General features: G+C 41.1%; 1 protein-coding gene across 2 annotated transcripts in view; it reads right to left on the bottom strand.

Annotated features, from left to right (window-relative positions):
- RAB7A (RAB7A, member RAS oncogene family) overlaps window positions 1–16,930 on the bottom strand; it is an 86,771-nt gene extending 69,841 nt beyond the window's left edge. Inside the window, exons 1-2 of one of the 2 annotated variants that reach the window (XM_045187891.2) lie at window positions 16,725–16,930; window positions 16,310–16,411 (exon numbers count right to left, since the gene is read on the bottom strand). The gene's annotated coding sequence lies outside the window, so the exon portion shown is untranslated. The remainder of the gene's footprint in view (window positions 1–16,309; window positions 16,412–16,724) is intronic. The other variant, XM_024580387.3, reaches the window with a different exon arrangement.
- Window positions 16,931–27,166: the final 10,236 nt, after the last annotated feature.

Consider the following 27,166-nt stretch of genomic DNA (forward strand, 5'->3'; position numbering starts at 1 on the left):
AAGTTCTCCTTCATTATTTGTTGAAATAAGTTTTCAATTTTTTGTTCTTCCTCTTCTCCTGGCACCCCTATAATTCGGATGTTGAAACATTTCAAGATGTCCTGGAGGTTCCTAAGCCTCTCCTCATTTTTCCAAATTCTTGTTGCTTCATTCTTTTCTGGTTGGATATTGCTTTCTTCCTTCTGGTCCACACCATTGATTTGAGCCCCAGTTTCCTTCGCATCACTATTGGTTCCCTGTACATTTTCCTTTGTTTCTCTTAGCATAGGCTTCATTTTTTCATCTAGTTTTCGAACAAATTCAACCAATTCTGTGAGCGTCTTAATAACCAGTGTTTTGAACTGTGCATCCGATAGGTTGGCTATCTCTTCCTCGCTTAGTTGTATTTTTTCTGGAGCTTTGAAGTGTTCTGTCATGTGGGCCATTTTTTTTTTTTGTCTTGGCCCGTCTGTTACTTAAAGGGGCGGAGCCTCAGGTGTTCTCAGGGGCGGGGTAACACTGGTAGCTTTGCTGTGATGCTGTACGTGGGGGAGGGGCCAAGAGGGAGCAAAGGCGCCCGCTGCACTCTCCACCAGATTTCAGTCACTCCCTCCACTACCCACAATCAAATTGGGCCCCTCTGGTGCTGGTTCCCGAGTGGGTGGGCTTGTGCACACTCTAGGCCCCTGTGGGTCTCTCCAATGACCTCTCCTGTGAGGCTGGGAGTCTCTCCTGCTGTCGCCCCAACCCCCACGGGCGTTTTCAATCATAAGTCTGAGGCTTTATTTCCCCACGCTGGAGCCCTGGGTTACGTGGTCTGCTTCGCTCCCCGCCGTTCATCCCGGTTTATCTGTGCGTGAGTGTGGGGCCGCAGGGTCTGCTAGTGATCAGACTGCCTGCCCCGTTCATCCCACACTCCGCCAGTCTTGGTCCCTTCATGGCCACGTGAGTCCTCTCCACCCCAGTGCCCATCTCCGCTCCTCCTACCGGTCTGGATGTACGTATTTTTTTTATCTACTTGGCGTCGGACTTCCTTGCCGTTCAATTTTCTGTCAGTCTGGTTGTGCGAGGAGGCCCAGTGTGTCTACCTACTCCGCCATCTTGGTTCTCTCCCTTGTTCTTTAAATTGGGAAATATTTGTCTCCTCATTTGGGCTGCCTCCCTGTGTTTGTTTCTATGTACTATGTAGATATGCTACATCACCCAGTCTTGGCATAGTGAACTTATGTAGTAAGTGTCCTGTACAGCCCAGTGCCCCAGATTCCCTGGTCAACTGAGCCAGCTGCTCCAGGGGTGCCCCTAGTATGGGCTGTGTGTGCTCTCCTATTATAACCTTGTTTGTTTTTTGCACATCAGTGCATGGAATTGACCCTCAGGCTGATGGGCTGTGAGGAGTGGCTGAGACTATAGATGATGAGCTGTTTTGTTGGGGCTTACCCCACTGAGCTAGACTCATTTTAGCCAGGCTCTTGATGCCTGTTGAGTCCACCCTTTGGGTGTGTCATTTTTGGAGCTAACTGGGTGGTGGTCCGCTGTGGTCTGAAGCTGGCCCCCAGGTGTGTTGGTTCTGCCACCTCTTGATTAGGGCTCCATTGCAGGCCCCAACAAAACAGCTGTTGACTGTTCCTGACCCAGGTACAAAGTGATCTGCCGTTTGCAGCTTCTGGCACAATCAGCTGTCACTAATGCCAGGCTTGGGGGCATTTAGTAAGAGATACAAGGCATATGCACACAATAAAAATACGGAGGCCAGTTGCTGTTTGTTTGGGGTTTGTGGACATTTGAGATTTTAGGCAAGTCCACAGCAGGGTACAAGGTCAGCCACTTGTAAGGAACCACTACTGAAATAGGTTGGAGCCACTGGTGAGTTGGGTGGAGTCTCAGTGAATAATCAGCATGGGGCAAGCAGAGCCAGGTGTTAGGCAAGTTGGTGGAGATTCAGATTTGGTACCCACCTGGGCATGCAGGCTGGGGTAGTGGGAGAACTCAACAAAGGAACAAGGGTGCCTGTCAGGAATTCAGTCCAGGAGAGGGCTTCCCCTCCAGCCCTCTCCTGGAGCTAGAAAATTCACTTTGCCATATGTCCCTGGCACTTTTCAAACTGCAGGCCCTTTGCTTGAACTTTGGACCATTGTTTTTGAGTCTGTGTGCAGGCCCTTGAAGAGGACATTTCAGTATACAGCTCTCCATCTCACCCCAATGTAATCCCCACTGATTTGAACAGCCAGATGTTCTAGGGACTCCTCTTACTAGGCTAGGGAGCCTGGTGTGGGGCTGGAATCCCTTGTTCCTTAGAAGAGATCTCTGCTGCCAAGATATAACTGCCACTTATGGGTGTGGAAACCCCTTCTGTGTCTCCACCCCTTCTACCTGTCTTGAAATGGCTTCTTTATATCTTTAGTTATAGGAGTTCTGTTGTTAACCTAGTGTTCAGGTGCTTCTCTAGGGTAGTTTTTCCTGTAACTTAGTTGCAATTTTGATGCAGTCATGAAAAGAGGCATGCACAGCATTTACTTACTTCTCTGTCTTGACCAGTAGTCCATTGATTTCAAATAATATGAGGAATTTACTACAGGTATTTCTGTTTTCCAGCCAGAGAACAACAGATGCATGTGTACATGCATCTATCAAGAGCCACTTGGGAGTCTTTTGGGGAAAAACAGATAAATCAGTCTAGGATCTACCCTGAAGACCCTCTCCCAGGGTAAGTAAGACACATATATAAAATGCACTCACAGGTATTCAGTGAAAGGTGAGAACAGAATAAGCTTAAGTGGCCAAGAAAAGCTTTAAAATGGAGCTGGTGATATATGTGTTAGTTAAGAAATGAAGCTAAAGGGAACAAGGAATAAAGTGTGGTATGGAAAAGGTAAGTAAAGCAATTCAGGGTAATACGGGATGTGCATCAAAAGGGCAAAACCAGAAAGACAAGTTAGACAATTTGTGGAGGCCACAACCAAAAGGGTATGAAAAAACATCAAGTTCTGTGGACAGGTGTTTAAAAACAGAGACAGTAAGCCCAAAATGGAGTCACTTGTGCTAAGCCCCATATCACCAAACTGAGAAATAAATACTTGACTAAATTAGTTTTAGCTTCCCCCAGCAATGAAATCTTAAACTAGTCAATATGGAATTACCTGTTCAGCACTAGTGAGGTAATCTGATTGACAGGCCCCTGCCATCCCCTAAATGATCTTACCACAAATAATCTTCTCTTCGGTAGTTTACTTCCTTTTCCCGCCCCCTCCTCTTATGAAAATAATTCTGTACAGCTCTTCGGAGCTTCTTTCTATCTGCTAGATGGGACGCTGCCTGAATCTTGAAACTTTGAATAGAGCAAAAAAGATCTTTAAAGTTAATGCCGTTGATTTTTGTTTTTTAACACAGGGAACGAATAGGACTAAGAAGTACTTTAACACTATGATAGTACTTTACAAAAAGGATATTGGAGGAGAGGGGTTGAGGAACCAGTAAAAACACATTAAGCTTTTTTTTTTTAACCCTCTCCTGAGAATATGTTCATTGATTTTACAGAGAGAGGAAGTGAGAAAGAGAAACATCATGTAACAGAGAAACATCGACTGGCCGCCTCCCATACAAGCCCCAAATGGGGATTGAACCCACAATCCAGGCATGTACCGTGACCGGGGATTGAACCTGCAATCTTCTAGTATATGGAACAATGCTCCAACCGAGCCACCTGGCCAGCACAAAAGACAGTAAGCCTTACATGATTCCAACACTGAAATTGTGGAAAGCAAGGGAGGGCTCAGACTCAATTTCATTCACACTTACTTCATGCAAAGGATATTTCAAGTTGCACGAACTGAGGTTATCGGACATCATTCAAAAGAAATCAATTTCTTAGGATAGAATGATGATTTATGAGTGATGATGAGCAGCCTGGCAGCTTTCTTAGCATTTAAATTACCAGCCAAGCCTTGGCTGGGTAGCACAGTTGGTTAAAGCACTGTCCCAATACACCACAGCTGCGGGTTCAATACCTGGTCTGGAAACATGTAAGAATCTACCAATGAATGCATAAATAAGTGGAACAACAAAAATCAATGTTTCTCTCTCTCCCCCTGCTCTCTAAAATCAGTAAGTAAAAAATAAAAATAAATTACCAGCTGACTAGTACCATTTCCTCAAATATTTCCAACTCTGCTTTTCAGGTCCATGGTAGAATCACATTTCTTGGTCTCTTATGCAATGTGACTCATTCTGTCTAGTGAGTTGTAAGAAGAAGTGACACGTCATTTTTGGGCTGGGACATTTACTGCAGGAGCAAGACCTTCCGATAGTTTTTTTTCACTTTGTCAAGAAAGCCAGCGATATTCCATATTGTGCCTGCTCCTTCATCTGGAGTAAGAATGATGTACAGCCCCTAGAAACCCACACTACACATGCTGCATAAGCAGAAAATAAACCTATGTTGTTTCCTGCCATTTTAAGATTATTTGTTAATTATTTGTTACCATAGAATAACCTAGCCTATTCAGTCTGATAATGCTTGAAAATTCACTGCCTGGAAATTTACATTTCAAAAGAAACAATAATCAAAGCATCCTTCTTAAAAAAAAAAACTGAACAATACATTTTATATAGAGGATACTATTCTTCCTATTCTTCTCCCCACTATTAGGTTTAAAGAAACCTGCCAACTGAGAATACTGAATGTTAGTCCCAGTCCCACTACTCCAGGACTCCACAGTAGCGAGCATGTCCTTTCAAGCCATTTTCTCATCTGAAAAAAAGATGGTGAAAACTCAAATTCTGCTTAGTTTGAACTTTGAATTGAAACTTAAATAAGCTAACAGTTGGGCTCTATAAAATGTAAAGAGATTGTTTACATATATACTTTGTTTCACGTTATCACATTCATGTGGGGAGGGAAAAAAATTAAGGCAACTTTCATAAAGAAACAAGTTCCTTGAAAAGCAATTTTTGTTCAGAGGACTTCATAGCCTAGATCAATAGATTGAGGATGATGCTCCCACTGCATTCAAGCTTTCTAAATGCAGGTACCAAACTAAGAGCTAAGAGTCTTTTAATAAGAGGCCAGGATGATGGTGCCTTTTTCCCACTTCTTTCTGATATGACGGACTGGAAAGCAGATACCTAGAAAAATAGTTACACAGAACTATTTTCAACAGCTTAAAGCTTTTGACATCAACCCTAGACCAGCTCAGGCACTTATCTAATAAAACACACACTGCCCATAAACTACTAAGAGGAGCCCACAATGGGCTGGCTGGCTAAAGGAAAATCCAACTAACTTCTCTCTCCTCCATCCCATCCCCCAAACCAGCTCCTACACTCTTAACATGTGCTAAAGGCACTGCTGAGGAAGCACATCTTTGAAGGTTTAAGCGTAACATTTGTACTTCAGGCCTAGCCTCACCATCTCTAAATGTGTTTTTTTAGATAAATTGTAAGAAACATCAAAGCCATTACTCATCCTTTTTGGGATACCAAAACGTGTCCTGTCCTGGCATCATCCAGTAAAACATCACTTTGGCTGATATTTTTAAATATCCACCATTTAACATGGCATTCAAGTGCCTATCTCTCCCTCCCTCCTCCAATTTGGTCCCCATACATACAGTCATTCCCAAATTGGAAATACTGCCTTCATCTGCCTTACTATTTCCCTACCTCCTTCATTTGCTTATATCTTCACTCCAACTGTAATGGCTTTCCCAAGTCTCCCTTTCAAATCAATTCATCCAAAAACCCACTCAGCACTCATTTAATCCAGGCACCTCTAACTACATTACCTCCAGCATTTTCTTTAAGCTATATTTATGACTATCATCTGGTCTGTTTTCACAATTATTCCTAAACCTCCGGTGCTTTTCATTTTATACTCCCCATAGTTGCCAGCAGTGTTTTTGTATAGCACACAATAAAAATCTGTCAAATGAACACAGAACACAGTTTATCATTCAGGAAAGCTATACATACTAACCAGTGGCTTAGAACCATAACTGATGTGCTACAAATAGTAACTTACTGTGCAAAGTTAGAACCGAAGAACATCTTTTAAGTTGACTGAGTAGTATTTCAAGATCCATCCTAGAATAATGATTTACCCTTGCCCTCAAGGAATTTAAAATGGGGGAGAGACAAAGTCATGTAATAATATTCCAACCAAAAAACACCAACTAATATCTAAATTATCAGTGAGAACATTCAAAAGAGAATTACTTCTATCGTGTATGTTAGGGAATACATACTCAAGTGTCAGACTAAAAGAATTTGAATGAAAGCACTGTCTACTGTGACTAGGTTTATACCCCACAGATGATATTTTGGTGCCAATTATACCACTAGAAACAGATCCAGATTACAAAGACAAAAACTAATCCACAAGAACAACTATGAGGGGCTAATGGCTCACTAGACTGAAGCCATTCTGCTTTTTTCTTTTTCTTTTTCTTTTTTTTTTTAAAGAGAGGGGAAGGGAGAGAGAAAGAGAGTGAGAGAAACACTCTCTCTCACTGATGAGACAGATGGGTTACTTCTTGTATGTGCCCTGACCAGAGAGACTGAACCCGCAACCCAAGCACATGTCCTGACTGGGAATTGAACCAGGAACCTTTTTGGTTTGCAAACACCCAATTCACTGAGACACAACAGTCAGGGAAAGCCATTCTGCTTTTTGGAAGCATTTACTCTCCAACTATGACAAATTTTGCTCCAATGACAACCTCCCCACTCCTCAAGGACTGTCTATGCTGGTACTGAATGGAGCCATAAAGAAACAGGCTCCCACCAGAGAAGCAAAAACAAAAGAAACAGAAAATAATAGTGTTAGCAAAGATGTAGAATACATGGAACTCTCATATACTGCTGGTGGGAGTGTAAACTGGTACAACTTTAGAAAACTGGCAGTAAGTATCAAAGTGTAATAGATACTGTTATGAGCTGAACTGTGTTCCCCAAATTCCATTATGTTGAAGTCCTAACCCCCAATACCTCAGAATATGACTGTATTATGTGGAGACAGGGACTTTAAAAGAGATCAAGATCAAATGAGGTCATGAGGGTGGGCCCTAAACAATATGATTAATGTCACTGTAATTAAAAGAGATTAGAACAGAGATATGAACAGAGGAAAGACCATATGAAAACACTGGGAGAAAATGGCCATCCATAAGCCAACAAGAGAGGCTTCTAAAGAAACCAACCCTACTGACACCTCGATTTTGGACTTCTACCATCCAGAATTACGAAAAGATAAATGTTCACTGTTTAAGCCACCCATTCTGCGGTATATGTTCCTGCAGCCCTAGCAAAATAATACAGATACATAGCCTAAAACTCAGCCTTCCACGCCTCTGTATTAACCTAAGGAAATGTGTACTCATACAAGCTTTATTCACAACAGAATAAATTACACACTACCCAAATGCCCATCAATCAGTTAATAAATGCATTATGGTATATTACATAATGGAATACTACTAAGCAACAAAAATAGAGTTACACCTACACTCAACAAAAAATCTCACAACAGTGAGTCACAGAAAACAGATGCAGAAGAGTACATAGTGTATGATTCCATTTCTACAAAGTCCCAACCAGGCAAAATTAATAGTGTTAAAAATCAGCAGACTTATTACCCTGGGAGGAGGGGATGATAATGAAGTGAAGGAGGCAGAAGGGGCTTCTGAGTTTATGGAAATGTTTCATGTTCACTTATTTGTGCATTTACATGTATGTATGTTCTACTTCAAATTCAAAGTTTACTAAAATATAGAAATAACAAATTACTTAAAAATAAAGGCAACATTCTGCTTCTCCAGTGTCACCATGGCAAATAAACCTTATTTTGGAACTGGATGCATCAGGTTCTTTATCTACTGCCATTAAACATTTGAAAGATACAGCTAGTCACATGATCCCAGGGAGATAATCTCCAGCTTAGATAAAAGGATTCGAGTGTCCAGGCCCCGCCCCAGTTAAATTTTCACACCAAATTTTTTATTCTATTTCATTAAGTAAAGGTATTAAAATACATTAATAGGAAAAAATAACCAGTTAATATCTTGATCTTCATATGGTAGTGAATCTAATTTTTCTTTTTTTAAAATTTGTATATTTTCCTATCTACCCCCCCCCCCAAGAACTGACAGATTTAATAATCAGCAAAATAGAAATGTCATTTAAATAAAGTAGTGGGAGAAAGATACATTTTTAAATTTTTTAATTATTTTTTAAGATTTTATTTACTTATTTTTAGAGAGGGGAAAGGAGGGAGAGAGGAAGAGAAACATCAACGTGTGGCTGTCCCTTGAGTGCCCCCCCACTGGGGACCTGGCCTGCAACCCAGGCATATGCCCTGACTGGGAATCGAACCAGTGACACTTTGGTTCGCAGGCCCACACTCAATCCACTGAGCCACACCATCCAGGACAGAAAGATAATTTTTTATAAGCAAATACTGAGACCTTTATTCCAATCATGTGTAATCAAAAAGGCAGGATGGTGCTTCAGGAAGAGCACGAGCTAGGTGGACTTAGATTAGCATTCTAGTAGCTGGGCTACCTGAGTACTCAGCCTCACCTATATCAGGCAGAAATACAGAAATGGCTATCCTTTAAGCCTATACAGTTGCCATGAGTATTAAATGAAATCCTATGCAGATTTAAGCATTACACAAATACTAAAAAGCATTTAAAGACAAATATTGTGTAGAAAGATTTCTACAAAACATTAATGCTCTTTAACAACCATCAACTAAATGGCACCGGTCAGAGAATTTAAGAGTGGCTCTTAACCTGTGGGCTGCCCAGATGGCTGAGAATTATTTCAGGGACGCCCAGATCTGTAAGTGCAGAGAATTGTTGGTAGACCGATTAAATACCATATACGAGGTCTGTCCAGAAAAAGTCCACTATTAATATAACGAGAACAGTTTACATGACATCGATGTAACCTGGCAGCCAAGGAGAGTGGATTGGAATGCGCATGCATAAACAATGATGACCGCACTGTACTAGTCAGAGGGGGTGGGAAGCCCACTGAGTGAGCATGTGTATCACATTCAAAATGAGCAAATAGAGCAACAAATCTCCATCAAACTTTGTGTTAAGCTTGAACATTCCTCCAAGGCAACTATTCGGATGATTCAGAAAGCCCCAGCTATGGGCAACTGAAGATTGGCAGCTTTGTCACAACAAGGCACTATCCATGCATCATGTCTTGAGCAGAGCTTTTTGGCAAAACATCAAATCACCTAGGTGACTCAGCATCCCTAAAAACCAGATTTGGCATCCTGCAACTTCTGGCTTTTCCCAAAATTAAAATAATCTCTGAAAGGGAAGATACTTCAGACTGCTGATGAGACTCAGGAAAGTACAATGGGGCAGCTGATGATGATTGGGAGAACTGTGTGAAGTTCCAAGGTATCTACTTCGAAGGGGACTGAGGCATCATTGTCCTATGTACAATATTTCTTGTATATTGTATCTTCTTCAATAAATGTCTGTATTTTTCATATGACATGGTGGATACCATTGGGAGAGGCCTCATATAATAGGCACTATTTTTCATAAAGTCTATGTTGTTACTGTTGGGTTATTTTAAAGGTTAATGTATAATAGTCTTGCTATGTATTCTCAAATAACTCAAAGTAAAAGGTCTGCCCCTTTTAAAGAAGGAGCCAGAACAGTGGTGGGAGTTTTGTCAAATGGAAACAAAACTTTTTACATCACACAGAAAGACTGAAAACCAATGATAATGCTATTTATTTGCAATGCAATTTTTATTTTTTTAAAAAACAGATCAGATTCCAATCAAGATGGAGGTGTAGATAGATACATTTCACCTCCAAAAGGAGGATAACCAATCGAAAAATAAAAAACAACCAGAACTGCCAGAAAATGGAACTATGGAAGTCCAACAACCAAGGAGTTAAAGAATAAACATTCATCCAGATCAGTAGGAGGGGCGAAGATGGGCAGTTGGTGCATAGGACACGTGGCAATGTGGTAGCTGGCAGACCAGATGATCCCACATTAAAGTACAGATAAAAACTGGGAGTAACACTGAGGACTGAGAAATCCCAGCCTAGGAGAGACTGCGCAACACAGGGTTCCAACACCAAGAAAATAAAACCTCCTAACCTCTGTCTGTGAACACCTGTGGGGGTTGCAGTGAAGAAATGGCAGTCTCTCACAAGAATTCATCTGAGGGGTCCACAGGATCCTAGAACATATACAAGCCCATGTACTTGGGGAATCTGCACCAAGGCAGCAGCTGGAAAGGTGCCAGTCAAATGGGGGAAGTGGGAGAAGCAACTGAAAGCAGGACGAGAACCAAGCAAGAAGCATTATTTCCTCTACGATCCCTCATCCACATACAGCACCACAACTCAGCAAAGTGGTCTGCCTGCCCTGGCGAATACCTAAGGCCCCGCCCCTTACAACATAACAGGTATGCCTACAAATTGAGGAGACAAAGAACTATAGCCCAAATGAAAGAACAGATCAACACTCCAGAAAAAGAACTGAGCAACAAAAAGATAACCAACTTATCAGATGCCGGGTTGAAAACACTGGTGGATCAGGATGCTCAGAGAAATGATTGAGTGTGGCCACAAAATAAAGAAAGAAGTGAAGGCTATAAAAAGGGAAATAAAGAAAAATATATAGGGGAGTTCCAGCCAAGATGGAGCCGTAGGTAGAAACCCTTCGCTTCCCCACACAACTAAAAGGAGGATAACAACCAGTGTAAAAATCAATAAACAACCAGAAGTGCCTGAAAATCAAACTTAATGGAACTCCAACAACCACGGAATTAAAGAAACAGTCAAACAGAACAACCAGACCCGTAAGGCAGTGGACTGGCTGAGAAAAACTGAAAAGGTGAGGCGGCAGACCAGGCAGGCAGGGCTGGTTGCGGTGAGGCCTTGAGCTGCAAGGGCAGGGCTGACTTAAGGAGATTCAGAGTTGACTATGGACTACTGCACTTGCCGAGGTGGGAGAAACTCCCAGTCTCACGCCAGAGTCCATTGTAATGTGCACTAGAGACGAGCAGGGGAGCTGTATTGTTCCCTCTATGGCCCCTCCCCCACAGGCAGCACCACAACACAACAAAGAGGATTGCCCTGCCCGGGTAAATACCTAAGGTCTGCTCCCTTACTACTATCAGGTGTGCCAAGACAAAGAAATATGGCCCAAATGAAAGAACATAGCAAAACTCCAGAGAAAGAGCTAAATGATGAGGAGACAGCCAACCTATCTGATGTGGAATTCAAAACACTGGTAATTAAGGACTGATTGAGCTTGGTCAAAAAATGAAAGAACAAATGAAGGCTACCCAAAGTGAAATAAAGCAGAATGTTCAGGGAACCAACAGCAACAGGAAAGAAGCCAGGACTCAAAGCAATGATTTGGAACAAAAGGAAGAAACATCCAACTGGGACAGAATGAAGAAACAAGAATTCAAAAAAATGAAGATAGGCTTAGGAACCTCTGGGACAACTTAATTTAAATGTTCCAATATCTGAATTACAGGGGTGCCAGAAGGAGAAAGAACAGCAAGAAACTGAAAACTTATTTGAACAAATAATAAAAGAAAACTTCCCCAATATGGCAAAGGAAATAGACTTCCAGGAAGTCCAGAAAGCCCAGAGAGTCCAAAAGAAGTTGGACCCACACCAAGGCACATCATCATTAAGTTACCCAAGATTAAAGATAAGGAAAGAATCCTAAAAGAAGTAAGATGAAGAAGAGAGTTACCTACAAAGGAGTTCCCATAAGGCTATCAGCTGACTTCTCAAAAGAAACCTTGCATGCAAGAAGGAGCTGGAAAGAAGTATTTGAAGTCATGAAAGGCAAGGACATACATCCAAGATTACTGTATCCAGCAAAGCTATCATTTAGAATGGAAGGGCAGATAAAGCACTTCCCTGATAAGGTCAAGTTAAAGGAGTTCATCATCATCAAGCCCTTATTATATGAAATGTTAAAGGGACTTATCTAAGAAAAAGAAGATCAAAAATAAGAACAGTAAAATGGCAACAAACTCACAATTATCAACAAATGAACCTTAAAGAAAAATAACGGAAACAAATTCTAAGCAAACAACTAGAACAGGAACAAAATCAGAGAAATGGACATCACATGGAGGGATTTCATGGGGAGGGGGAAGGGAGGAATAGGGATAAAAGGTACAGGGAAGAAGCAGCATAATTAGTAGGCATAAAATAAATGGGGAGAGATAAAAAATGGTATAGGAAACAGAGGACTCAAAGAACTTATATGTAAACCCATGGACATGAACTAAGGGGGGGGTGCTGAAGGGTTGGGGGGGCAAGGCAGAGGGAAGATAAAGGGGGAAGAATTAGGAAAATTATAATAGTATAATCAATAAAAATACCTTAAGAAAAAAGAAAAATACACAGGGAATCGACAGTGAAGAGAAGGAAGCGGGGACTTAAGTCAACAATTTGGAATAGAAGGAAGAAATAACATTTTATACAAACAGAAAAAAACAAGAATTCAAAAATAAGAGGAGAGGCTTAGGAACCTCTGGGACAACTTTAAACGTTCCAACATCTGAATCATAGGGATGCCAGAAGGAGAAGAGGAAGAGCAAGAAATTAAAAACTGCCCTGGCTGGTGTGGCTCAGTGGACTGAGGCACCTGCCTGCAAACCAAAGGGTCACCAGTTCGATTTCCAGTCAGGGCACATGCCTGGGTTGTGGGCCAGGTCCTCAGGAGAGGTGTGCGTGAGAGGCAACCACACATTGATGTTTCTCTCCCTCTCTTTCTCCCTTCCTCTCTGCCTAAAAATAAGTAAATAAAGTCTTTAAAAACAAAGGACTGCATCTTCACAACAATGAACAAGACCAGGTCTGTATGTCACCATTGTAACCAACACCCAAGATCTTTTCCTTCCCTAAAGAGACATTTTGCAAGTAGCTATTCTTAAATTTGATTTTGAAATCACAGCTTCGAGTATTAAAATTGAAACTAGTCAGAAAAACTGCTAAAGAGCCTGTTCTGATTTCACCCACCACATCACTTTTACCACAATCACCATCAAGTTTTAAAACATAGATGCAAACTCTTTTTCTGTATTTAACGCGTATGTGGGAAGGAAAACACAGAAAATGGAAGATGTGATGTTAAATTACTGCAAGATGTAGATACATTGCAGAATGTTGCTGCAGCAAACTGCAGACAGCATAGCCATCTGTCTATCTAGTCTAACAGATCTATTAGATGGCATTAATAGATAAGTGATTACACACATGATAAATGCCTGAGAATACAATGGCAATGTTCCATGGAAGATAAAGAGTCAGTAGAAAGTCAGTAGCTGCAAAACGGAAGGAGGCAGTTAATCTCAAGAGCTTCAGTCTCCTTCAGAAAATGACATCAGTACCAAGGGGAACCACTCTTTAGTCTTACTAGGACTCCTCTCCTTACTTATCTGGAAGGCCTTGCCTGTAACTCAGTCCAATATCTGGTTGATGCTGAATTATATAGATAGAGTGTTAGACAATTTATCACAGAAATAATAGTAAATATGTCAAAGCTCAGAGAGAAACAGTACATAAGATGACTGTCATACATGTGTGAGCTGGGGTCTGGGTTTGCTACATCTTTTCACAAAAATGCTAATGTCAGACATAAGGGCAAAAATGTTACTAGTGCAGAGCTCTTTGGAGATTTATTCAAAACTAATCAAATAACCAAAATCTTTTTGCTTTACTTGGCTGTGAGATCAGGAACTGAATTCAAAGATACACTTTACTATAAAGCAATGCTCTTTGATTATAACATTTGGGGGCGAAAATAAAATAAAAATACTGTTCCAAGTGGCTGCTAACAATTACCTGGAGGAATATACTGAAAAGAACTATTTTCTGAGTGCCTTCTACATTCCACCCTTCTGTTTGTTTACTCATGTAGTTCTACCATAAATGCAAATTCAGATCCCCTTTTAAAGAAGAGGGAACCAGAACAGTTGTGGGAGTTGGTTGACATAGGTTTTATCTAGGATGACATGGATACTATGAATGGCAGGCACTACTTTAAAAAGTTTCTTCTTCATCTGAAGAAGAAAATCCAGCATGCCAAATGTGCCTTTGTTCAAAGAGGACTTCAACAGCTAGTATTTGCAGTGCTTAATGGTAGCACATAAACTAAAATACCTCCTGTGTCAACAAGAAAATGCCACCAGAGCAAAAGGAGAAACAAGTTTATTGTTGAAGGTTACTCTTCAAAAGACATGAAAAATTAGAAACTCTAATATTCTCTTGCATGATCTCTTCAAGAGCAAACCATACAAATGTTGTTAAAATTAACAAAGCCTTCAAGTTAGCCAGAACACCAGACTGGATTATTATGAATTCACTTGCAGAGATGAGAAACAACTCCTCTTTCCAAAAGACTCAAGTTCCACCGCTAAGCAATGCCACAACAGAATGCCTGGCTCCCTGAGTCAATATCCAACATTGCCTGATACAAGGCAGATACTGGAAAACATTTAATGAATAAATGAAAAGGTGCTTATCATTATTCTCCTCTATACTTATATATTACTTAATGTTACCATACATACTACTCACTTACAAGGGGCCTTGGACCAAAAAACCAGAATTATCTTCTGTAGGGCACTCCCCTTGTAGTATACAGGCTTCCCCTGCTAGGTAGTGTCCTAAAAACCCATCTGTATCAGTGTACCAGCAGACGCTGATGTGAGAGGCTACATTCAGCTTCAATGAATTTTTTTAAGACTCTTTCAGCTTGTTTGCCCATTTCATATGGGTGATTTACAAACACACCTGCACACACCACACGGAGTACTCAGCAGCTTTTGAACAAAAAAGTGCATGACTCTCATGCCCCACCCTCCTTATTCACCAGATCTCCCCCTGAGCAATTATGTTTTGCCAATGTGTAATAAGTGAAAAACTTTACCAAAAAAAAAAAGGCAGAAGCACTAAAAGGCATCAAAATTGACGCATTCAAAAACTGTTTTGAGCAGTGGAAAAACCGTCTCGATAGGTGTATTGCATCAAATGGAGAGTACTTTGAAGGTGACTGAAGTTTAAGCTTGTAAGAATACATAATTTTTTATAAGTAAATTTTGGTTTTTTGGGGTCCCCGCTCATAAATACATTAGGCTGGGTAGCAAAGTTTAAAAAAAAAAAAAAACATTAGAATACCACAGGGTTGTACTAAGCTTGAGCTTGGACAGTATCTTCAGAAGTACTTACATCTTACTTTCCAGTTCTTAGACTCAAATCTGAACAATCTCTCTCAAGTCTGAAGAGAGAAACACTAATAGAAGGCTATTATTCCATGGATGAGAAGTCATAAGGCTAATATGCTGCTTAAGTCACTAGAGACAAAAGCCTATTCTTTTGGAAACCAAAGAGAGAATATAGTATTTTCAACAGGAAGAACCAAGAACTGGGCATTATATACTAAGATTTTAGGAAAGGATGACATGGCAGGATTGCAGGCCTACCTCATTTGACAAAAGAGTTAGATAACCTAATTTTTCAAACCTCAATTAAGTACTTTGCTAGGATTCCAGAGCTTTTAATTTACTGGCATTGCACTACAAAAAGATGTGTTAAAAGTCACAGCCAAAAATGGAATTATCTTATAGCTTTAAGATAGAACTAATGTTACTAATGGAGGCTTTCAAAAGACATTACTAGGAAAAAAGATTAGCAGAGAGAGGGGGAGAGGCAGATTCCAGGTGCCAAAAGATAAATCACAAGCTTTAGGGGCATCTGAAAGCATTACAATCCACAGACTGAATATAGTGCTTTGGACTCTGACTGCCTGCGTTTGAATCTCTCTGCTCCACAACTTATTAGCTGTGTGACCTTAGACAAATGAGTTAAACTGTTTTCTGATTTCCCTATCTACAAATGGGCACAATAATAGTACTTCATAACTGTTGTTCTGAGAATTAAATATAACCTGTGCAAAGGTCTTGCAACGTTGCCCAGCATACTTTAAGAGCATTATTATTCTCAATTTTCCCAATTTTAGGAACCATTATGCAGTAAAAAGCCCCCGACGCGTGTAGTATTCAAACACAGTTCTGAAGCCAACCATAGTCTCTCCCCCAGTAAGTTGGAAAACTTCCTTCAGGGATTTACCATAACATGTTTACGATAAAAAGCTCCTTGCCTCCCAGAGCCAGAGGCGTGTCACATGTATACGAGTATTTGAGGCCAGCCCCCTACATGTGACCTGACTCACCGCTCTGATTCAGTTGCTATCAGGAAACTTCACGCACTTAAAAGGGTCAGGCTGTTCAAATAAACACATGGGGACGTGGCTCATACCTGGGAGATTTCACCAATGCCCGCGCGAATGGTGGCGCCTGGTTTGCGTCCCCCCGACACAGCCTCTGAGGATCTGCTCCAACACCCTCCGGCTCGCTGCAGCTAAGAAAGCAACCGGCTAGCGCGTCCCGCACCGAGCACAGGGCTCCCAGTGCTCTGGGGCCACCCAAGCCACGAAACCTTCCCGGATCTCCGGTCTTGACAACACCAACAGATAAGGCATCCGTGACCACCGGCCCCAAGTCTCTCCCAGGCCGGGCCTGCTACTGGGCCCTGAGCGACGCGGCCTTTCCCTGCCAGGCCTCTTCTGGACCCAGAGCCTGACCAAGAAGGGGATGACGCGAGGCCTTGGCGACCAAGGAGCTTAAGAGGGGGATGGGGCCAGGCAGCCGGTCGGGCTGGGCCCGCTGCTTACCTCTGTCGCTCCGCTGGGGGACCGGGACGGGCGCGTCACGAGGACTCCTGAGAAGAAGGAGACGCAAGCGAAGACAGGGACAGAAACCCAAGCTCCGATACCAGCGGTCTCTTCGCCGCTCTCTAGAGCTCCAACACCAAAGCGGCCGCCGCCTTGGGCTTTATGGCCAAGACTCCGGCTCCGCTCCCACTTCCGTCACCGCCACCGCCCCGAGCGGAAGTGCCTGTCACGAGGAGTTCTACGTCAAGGGTGTGAGGGAGGAGCCCTGCCTCAACCCTGCCTCCTTTTCGGGTAGTCTCAGGCCTGGGCTTGGATCACGTGAGGTAAACATGTCTGCCCCTTATGGTTGTCGCCATCTTTGAGGCTCCGGCAAGGAGAAGGACGGCGACATGTTGAACCCAGGACCTGAGGTTTCCAAACCATTCTTTGGTTCCCCGTAATAACGAAGTGGGCGGAAGCGGGGGACCGGAGAGGAGACCGGGGTAAACTGGGCCGTCCATTAGTGTCGTTCTCTCGAAGGCCCTGATAATCAACGAAGTAATGTGCCCCGAGCTATTTAAGACAACAAAGTTTACTCTAGGAACGGGCTTTCCCTGGAAGAAATCTGAGCAGTGGGAGACAATACTGGTTATATCACAACCTTACAGCAGGTTAAGAAAGGGCATCCATATTTCCTGAGCACCAAATGTAAACCTGTATTACACTTTTGGATAGTTTCCATTTGTCCTCACTTTAATGACTTAAAAGATGTTCATCATTTTGCAAATAGGAAACTGAAACCCATAGCAGGTCATTTGACCTAACTTACAGAGTAGCAGTGCAGGCATTTGAACCAAGTGTTTGATGCCAATGTATGTGATCTTTCTAGTAAACTGGAAATGACTGCACTGATGTTAACAGAGTGATATACAGAAGTGAATTAGACATTGGCAGAACAGGTTGGCAGGAGAGTGAGGATTTATAAAAACATTAATTTCATAATTTGTGGCCCACTATTTGGATTTTTACAACTTCAGCTCTGAAGCTTCATGCAGAGCCTAACTGTCCTTTTGGGCTCTGAAATGGCCTGCAGAGCCAGGAGCACCCCTCTGTTGATTGTACTGTGTGATAAACTGTATTCCTTGCATTGTTGTTAAATAATACTCCTTGTACTGTTGAGACGTAAGAACATCCAAATCTGTGGAGAATTTTTATGAATTATTTGAGCCAAACTAATGAAACTAGTTTCTAGGCCGGGGACCTAGACATCAAATGCTCTGGAAAAATAACAATTTTGCAGTTTCTTTTATGTATATGAAATTATGGAGAAGACATAAGGAAGATTGGAAAAAGCAAGGTAGAGATTGGATTACAGGATAGTTAACAAGATTATATGCTCTTTTTAGGATTTCTACCCCTTGGAGGGATATTACTTCTGGCATTTCAAAGCTGTGTTACCCTAGATACGCAAGAACAATGGACAGGGCTGGCTTAAAACTTTTCACTAAAGAAGTTGCAGACTTGGTGCATGACCACCCACCATGACCTATCCAATTAGGAATTTGTGATGAGATCATCCTCTGAGGTTACTTTCCATAGAACTCCTTTTTTTGTCCATATTATGATATGATCAAAGCAGATTTTTCCACAGGCCTGGGCTAAAACTAGTACTTCATAAAAGCCTAATCATATATTGCCCATGGTTCTCACTTCACAACCCCACTTGCTTCAACAGTGAGTCAGCCATCCATTGGAAGTCCAATGGATGCCCCTACCAATCAAAAAACAAATGATGTAAGTTTATGGTCTTGTTTCCCTAGCAACTCATCTCTTTAATCAGCAGTTCCTTGCAATTTTTGCCATTATAAACTCTGCCCTATCGCATCCATTTTGGAACATATTCTTTGTTCATATTGAGTGAGTGCTACTACTTGCAAATCATTATATGAATAAACTCTCTCTAAATTTATTTATTTATTTTAAAGTATCTCTGGCCCTGGCTGCAGTGGCTCAGTGGATTGAGTGCCGGCCTGTGAACCAGAAGGTCGCTGATTGGATCCCAGTCAGGGCACATGCCTGGGTTGCAGTCCAGGTACCCAGTTGGGGGTATGGGAGAGGCAACTGATAGCACATCTATATTTCTCTCCCTCGCTTTCTCCCTCCGTTCCCCTCTCTCTAAAAATAAATAAATAAAATATTTTTTAAAAAAGTATCTCTGGATGTTTGTTTACATTAATGGCAATGAGGATGGGGATTGTGAAACTCACTGTGTCAGGCACATGCAGATGCCTTTGAGTTCAAGTTGCCTTAATTCACCATTGGAAGGCATGCATGGGTGAGTCCTCAAATCCTCGATCTTCCCCACTTTTGGTAGAGATCTCAGAGTTTTATTCTGACAGTTTTATTCTTAAGGGAGGGCCCCCCTCTATAGAGTTTCCAGGAGGGGAAGCCTCCATAAAGGATCGCAAGAATAAGATTTACCAATAAAATCTTGGGCACAAGTCTTTCTCAAGATACGCAGGTGGGGACTCCTTCAGGTGGTAAATACTTTTAGCTCTAAAATGACCTCTGAAGCCACCATCCAGCCCCCCTACAAGATATATATTCAATAACTTGTGGCCCCAATAGTTGCAAATGGCTTAGTCTCTGGACAAGTATTACCTGGGACAATTTATAACGTTCTTCGCCAAAATGGATGCCTTCAACATTTCCAAATTGACTTATTTGAAATCTCAACTGAAATGCCAAGATTTTCAAACCTGCCAAAGAAAAATGTGAGGCTTTCTGTAATAGTTATTTTGAGCCTCAAAATGAGACCATGGAAAACTACTGCATCTCTCCAAGAAAATAATTCTAAACTTAATAAATGCCTCCAGAAATTAGAAGATAAGATTTATGCTAGTGACCCTCCTCCCTTAGTTTCTTTTTTTTTAAGTTTCTTTCTAAAATTTGATTGATATTTGAGAGAGAAACAACAATTTGTTTTTCTACTTATTATGCATTTATTTGTTGCTTCTTGTATGTGCCCTGACCGGAGATCAAACCTGCAACCTTGGTGTATCAAGACGATACTTTAACGAACTGAAATTCCCAAACAGAGCCATTCCTCCCTTAGTTTCAAACTCCCTGGGACCCTCTTTTCTTAAAAGCCCTTCTGACCCTCCTCTGGCTTCCCGTACCTCACTATGGGCAGCTCTGCAGGAGTTTCCCCGGTGCATGAGTACTCATTCAGTGTTGTGAGCTTTTGTTTCCTTTTATTGTCTTTGCCTGTTATGTAGTCATTAAAGAAAGAGAGAGAGAGAGTATTTCTGGTCAAGAGGGAGATGTAAGTAGACATGCTTCGCCTCCTCATGCAACCATAGAAAGAATGACAACTAGATCCCAAAAGAAAGAACACTCAGAACCATCAAAAAATTGAGCTGTATGGAAGTCCAACAACCAAGGATTTGAAGAAGCCACATTAATCCAGATGAGTAGGAGGGGTGGAACTGTGAAGGCAGTCAGAGAAGTGAACAGATGTGGTGGGGCACTGAGAGGTAGCGGTGGTGGAACAGATGATCCCACATTCACATAGGGTGGATAAAAATTGAGAGGGATACCTTGGGAGTGAGCGATCCCAGCCCCTGGCTGAACTACACTTCCCAGGGTTCCAGCACCAGGAAGATAAATCCCCATAACTTCTGGCTATAAAAACCAGTTGGGGAAGTGAAAGAAACTCCTGGATTTTTGCCCTGGCTGGTATGGCTCAGTGGATTGAGTGCCAGTCTGAGAACCAAGGGGTCACTGGTTTGATTCATAGGGATGCCAGAAGGAGAAGAGAAAGAGCATGGAATTAAAAATTTATTGGAAAAATAATGAAAGAAAATTTCCCTAATTTGGTAAAGGAAATAGACATACAAGTCCAGGAGACACAAAGAGTCCCAAACAAGTTGGGCCCAAAGATGACCACACCACAACACATCCTAATTAAAATGCGAAAGGTAAAGATAAAAAGAGAACCTTAAAAGCAGCAAGAAAAAAACAGAGAGTTACCTACAAAGGAGTTCTCATAAGACTGTCAGCTGATTTCTCAAAAGATACTTTATAGACAAGAAAAGACTGGCAAGAAGTAATCAAAGTGATGAAAAGTAAGGACCTACAAACTAGGTTACTCTATCCAGCAAAACTATCATTTAGAATGAAAGTAAAGATAAAGTGCTTCCCAGACAAGGTAAATCTAAACGAGTCCATCATCACCAAGCCATTATTACATGAAATATTAAAGGCACTTATTTAAGGAAAAAAAGATCAAAATTATTAATTAAATAGCAACAAATTCATAACTATCAGCAACTAAATTTAGAAAAACAAACTAAGCCCCCTAGCTGGTGTGGCTCAGTAGATTGAGTGCAAGCCTGAGAACCAAAGGGTCAGGTCGCTAATTCAATTCCCAGTCTGGGACCTGTGCCTAGGTTCTGGGCCAGGTCCCCAATAGGGGGCACTGGAGAGGCAACCACATGTTGATGTTTCTCTCCCTCTTTCTCCTTCCCTTCCTCTCTCTCTAAAAATGAATAAATAAAATATTTAAAACAAACAAACAAAACCAACAATCAGAACAGGAACAGAATTATTGGTATGCAGATCATTTGGAGGGTTATCAGCTGGGAGGGAGAAGGGGGAAAATAGGGGAAAAGATGTAGGGATTAAGCAGCACAATTGGTAGGTACAATTAGACAGGGGGAGGTTAAGAATAGTATAGGAAATGGAGAAGCCAGAATACTTACATGCAGGACCCATAGACACTAACTAAATGGGGGATTGCTAGAGGGAATGGGGGTACCAGGGCAAAGGGAGAAAATTGGGACAACTGTAATAGCAAAATCAATAAGATATATATATATTTTAAAGAGAGAGCTTTCATGAGGAGAGGAATCCAAACCTTTTGGAGACAATTAAATGCATTCTTTATTCAATAAACAAAAGTTTGTAGAAGACACACTAATTTATAAATGACTCCTAAAAGAAACGTTGGCTATTTGGGCTTTAAAATTTCTTACTGTTTATTCTGTGAAACATAACAAGAAATTTAAAGAGTCTAACAACTAAATGTTCAAAAATTTGACACTTAAATCTAACAGGATTTTCTGAACCTAAGTAACTTTTTTTTTAATTTTAATTTTTCATTGTTATTCAATTACAGTTGTGTGCCTTTTCTCCCCATACCTCCACCCCACCCCAGCTGAAACCCCCTCCCTCTCCACCTCCACCCTCCCCCTTAATTTTGTCCATGTGTCCTTTATAGTAGTTCCTGTAATCCCCTCTCCTCACTGTCCCCTCCCCACTCCCCCTGTCCATTGTTAGATTGTTCTTAACTTCAATGTCTCTGGTTATATTTTGTTTCCTTTTTTCTTCTAATTATTATGTTCCAGCTAAAGGTGAGATCATAAGGTATTTGTCCCTCACCGTCTGGCTTATTTCACTTAGCATAATGCTCTCCAGTTCCATCCATGCTGTTGCAAAGGGTATAAGCTCCTCCTTTCTCTCTGCTGTGTAGAATTCCATTGTGTAGATATACCATGGTTTTTGAATCCATTCGTTTGCTGATGGGCACTTAGGTTGCTTCCAGTACTTGGCTATTGTAAATTGTGCTGCTATGAACATTGGGGTGCATAGGTTCTTTTGGATTGGTGTTTCAGGGCTCTTAGGGTATAATCCCAGCAGCGGAATTGCTGGGTCAAAGGACAGTTCCATTTTTAGTTTTCTGAGGAAATTCCATACTGTTTTCCACAGTGGCCTCACCAGTCTGCATTGCCACCAACAGTGCACTAGGGTTCCCTTTTCTCCACATCCTCTCCAACATTTGTTTGTAGATTTGTTGATGTTGGTCACTCTGACTGGTGTGAGATGGTACTTCATTGTGCTTTTAATTTGCATCTCTCTGATGGCTAGTGAAGCTGAGCATCTTTTCATATGTCTCTGGGCCCTCTGTATGTCTTCCTTGGAGAAGTGTCTGTTCAAGTCCTTTGCCCATTTTTTCATTGGGTTGTTTGTCTTCCTGGAGTGGAGTTGTGTGAGTTCTTTATATATTTTGGAGATCAGGCCCTCGTCTGAGGTATCATTAGCAAATATGTTTTCCCATATTGTTGGTTCTCTTTGTAATTTCGTGCTGTTTTCTTTAGCCATGCAGAAGCTTTTTATTTTGATGAGGTCCCATTTGTTTATTCTTTCCTTTATGCCCCTTGCTTTAGGGGACATGTCTGTGAGGATGTTGTTGCGTGCAATGTCTGAGATCTTCTTGCCAATGTTTTCCTCTAGGACTTCTATGGTGCTACGACTTATATTTAAGTGTTTTATCCATCTTGAGTTTATTTTTCTGTATGGTGTAAGTTGGTGATCGAGTTTCATTTTTTTGCACGTAGCTGTCCAGATCTCCCAACACGATCTGTTGAAGAGGCTGCTTTGTCTCCATTTTATACTCCTGCCTCCTTTGTCAAATATTAATTGACCGTAAACACTTGAGTTTATTTCTGGGCTCTGTGTTCTGTTCCTTTGGTCTATGTGCCTGTTTTTATGGCAGTACCAGGCTGTTTTGATGACAGTGGCCTTGGAATACAGTTTGATATCAGGTATTGTGATCCCTCCTGCTTTGTTCTTCTTTCTCAAAATTGCTGCAGCTATTCGGGGTCGTTTATGGTTCCATATAAATTTCTGAAATGTTTGTTCTATATCTGTGAAATATGTCATGGGTACTCTAATAGGGATTGCATTGAATCTATAAAGTGCTTTGGGTAGTATGGCCATTTTGATGATGTTAATTCTTCCAATCCATGAGCATGGTACGTGCTTCCATTTGTCTGTGTCTTCCTTAAGTTCTTTCTTCAGTGTTGTGTAGTTTTCTGAGTACAGGTCTTTTACCTCCTTGGTTAGGTTTATTCCTAGGGACTTTATTTTTCTTGTTGCTATATCAAATGGGATTTTTTTCCTGATTTCTGTTTCTGCTGTTTTGTTGTTGGTATACAGGAATGCCTTTGATTTCTGAGTATTGTCTTTGTATCCCACTGTTTTGCCAAATTCATTTCTTAGCTCAAGTAGTTTTTTGGTGGAGTCTATAGGATTTTCCATGTACACTATCATGTGATCTGCAAACAGTGACAGTTTCATTTCCTCCTTTTCAATTTGGATGCCTTTTATTTCTTTTTCTTGTCTGATTGCTGTGGCTAGGACTTCCAATACTATGTTGAATAGGAGTGGTGAGAGAGGGCATCCTTGTCTTGTTCCTGATCTTAGTGGGAAAGCTCTAAGTTTTTGTCCATTGAGTATGATGTTGGCTGTAGGTCTCTCATATATGGCCTTTATTATGTTGAGGAATGCTCCCTCTATTCCCACTTTGCTGAGTGTTTTTATCAGAAATGGGTGCTGTATGTTATCAAATGCTTTTTCCGCATCTATTGATATGATCATGTGATTTTTGTCTTTGGTGTTGTTGATGTGATATATTATATTTATTGATTTGCGAATATTGTACCATCCTTGCATCCCTGGATGAATCCCACTTGGTCATGGTGGATGATCTTTTTAATGTATTGCTGGATGCGGTTTGCCAATATTTTGTTGAGAATTTTAGCGTCTATGTTCATCAGCGATATTGGCCTGAAGTTTTCTTTCTTTATTGTGTCTTTGTTTGGTTTTGGGATTAGGATGATGCTGGCTTCGTAAAAAGAGTTTGGGAGTCTTCCATCAGTTTGGATTTTTTCGAATAGTCTGTGGAGGATAGGGGTTAGCTCTTCCTTAAATGCTTTGTAGAATTCTCCTGGGAAACCATCTGGTCCAGGGCTTTTGTGTGTTGGGAGTTTTTTGATGACTGCTTCAATTTCGTCTGCTGTTATTGGTCTGTTCAGGTTTTCTGCTTCTTCTTCATTCAGTTTTGGAAGATTATATTTTTCTAGAAATGTGTCCATCTCTCCTAGGTTTTCAAATTTCTTGGCATACAGTTCTTCACAGTAATTTCTTACAATCCTTTGTATTTCTGTGGTATCAGTTGTAATCTCTCCTCTTTCATTTCTAATTGTGTTTATTTGGATCCTCTCTCTTTTTTTCTTGATGAGCCTACTTAAAGGCTTGTCGATTTTGTTTATCTTTTCAAAGAACCAGCTCCTGGATTCATTGATCCTTAGAATTGTGCTTTTAGTCTCTATGTCATTTAACTCTGCTCTGATCTTGGTTATTTCCTTCCTTCTGCTTGCTCTGGGCTGTCTTTGTTGTTGTTCCTCGAGTTCTTGTAGGCATAGGGTTAAGTAGTTTGTTTGGAATGTTTGTATCTTTTTAAGGTAGGCCTGTATTGCTATGAACTTCCCTCTCAGGAGTGCCTTTTCTGTGTCCCATAGGTTTTGGGTTGTTTTGAGTTCGTTCTCATTTGTTTCCAGAAAGTTTTAGATTTCTTCCCTAATCTCGTTCTTGACCCATTCATTGTTTAATAGCATGCTATTCAGTCTCCATGATTTTGAGTGTTTTGGGTTTTTTCCTTTGGGGTTGGTTTGTAGTTTCAGTCCGTTGTGGTCAGAGAAAATGCTTGATATGATTTCAATTTTCTTGAATTTGTTGAGGCTTGCTTTGTGTCCTATCATGTGGTCTATCTTTGAAAAAGTTCCATGTACACTTGAAAAGAATGCGTATTTTGCTTCTTTGGGATGAAAACCTCTATATTTATCAGTTAAGTCCGTTTCATCTAGGGTATTGTTAAGTGACACAATATCCTTCTTGATATTTTGTTTGGAAGACATTTTTGACAGTGGAGTGTTAAGGTCCCCTACTATAATTGTGTTGCTGTCAATGTCTTTCTTGAAGTCCTCCAAGATTTTCTTTATGTAGTTGGGTGCTCCTATGTTGGGTGCATATATATTTACAATGTTTATGTCTTCTTGGTGGATTCCTCCTTTGAGTATCATGAAGTGACCTTCTGGGTCTCTCTTTATGGCCCTTCTTTTGAAGTCTATTTTGTCTGATATGAGTATTGCTACTCCTGCTTTTTTTTCCTGTCCATTTGCTTGGGAAATTTGTTTCTAGCCCTTCACTTTCAGTCTGTGTAGGTTTTTTGTCCTGAGATGGGTCTCTTGTAGGCAGCATATGTGTGGGTCATGTTTTCTTATCCATTCAGCTATTCTATGTCTCTTGATTAGAGCATTTAATCCATTTACGTTTAAGGTTATTATCGATAGGTAGTTATTCATTGCCATTTTTTCCTACCTGTGTTCCTCTCTGTTTCTCTTTTCCTTCCTTTCCTTAAAGCAGTCCCTTTAGTATCTCTTGCAGAGCTGGTTTGGTGGAGGTGTATTCTTTTAGACTTCTTTTGTCTGGGAAACTCTTTATTTGGCCTTCTATCTTGATTGAGAGCCTTGCTGGGTAAAGTAGTCTTGGTTGCAGGCCTCTGGTTCTCATTACTTGGAATATTTTTTGCCATTCTCTTCTGGCTTGGAGCATTTCCATTGAGAAGTCAGTTGCTAACCTTATTGGGGCTCCCTTGTATGTTACTTCCTGTTTCTCCTTGCTGCCTTTAAGATCCTGTCTTTGTCTTGGAATTTTGCCATTTTAATTATGATGTGTCTTGCAGTGGGCCTCTTTGGGTTCCTCTTGTTTGGGACTCTCTGTGTTTCCTGGACTTGGGTGACTTTTTCTCTCATCAGATTAGGGAAATTTTCCGTCATTACTTTTTCAAACAGGTTTTCCATCCCTTGCTCTTCTTCTTCTCCTTCTGGTATTCCTATTATACGGATATTTTTACATTTCATGTTGTCCTGCATTTCCCTTATTGCCTCTTCATTCTTTCTGAGCCTCTTTTCGTTTTCTTGCTCCTTCTGGGTGTTTTTTTCTACTTTGTCCTCCAGCTCACTGATCCGATCCTCTGCTTCATCCGATCGTCTGCTTTTCATTCCTTCTACTGTGTTCTTCAATTCAGAAATTGTATTCTTCATTTCCTCTTAGCCCTTGTTGATAGTTTCTATTTCCTTTTTCATGGTAATATAGTTTGCAGCGAGTTCATTGTAGTTTCCCTGTAGTTTCTGGTAGTTCTCTGTGTGCTCAGTGAGCTTCCTGATAACCATTGGTTTGAACTCAGTATCTGATAGTTGACTTGCCTCTGTTTCATTTAGCGTTGTTTGGAGGCGTCTTCCTTTCCTTTCATTTGGGGATTGTTTCTTTGTCTTCCCATTGTTTGTGAGACTCTTCTTGTTAGCCTCTGCTTCTTAAATTGATCTATGTGACTCCCTGGGTTTATAGTATGAACTTCTATGGTAGAATGCCAATGGGATTCAGTGGTTCTGTGTTCTTAATTTCCTGTGCTCACTGATCTTGAGCTGACGTTTATGGGTCTAACACGGTCTAACTCTGGTCTTTTCAGCACTCCAGGTTTTATTGTCTCACCTGTGGGAAAAGGAGAAGGGAAGGAGGGAAAAAGGGAATAGAAAAGGAAAGGAAGGAAGGAAGAAGGA

The sequence above is a fragment of the Desmodus rotundus genome, chromosome 10 (assembly GCF_022682495.2).
Source record: "Desmodus rotundus isolate HL8 chromosome 10, HLdesRot8A.1, whole genome shotgun sequence".
Lineage (NCBI taxonomy): Eukaryota > Metazoa > Chordata > Mammalia > Chiroptera > Phyllostomidae > Desmodus > Desmodus rotundus.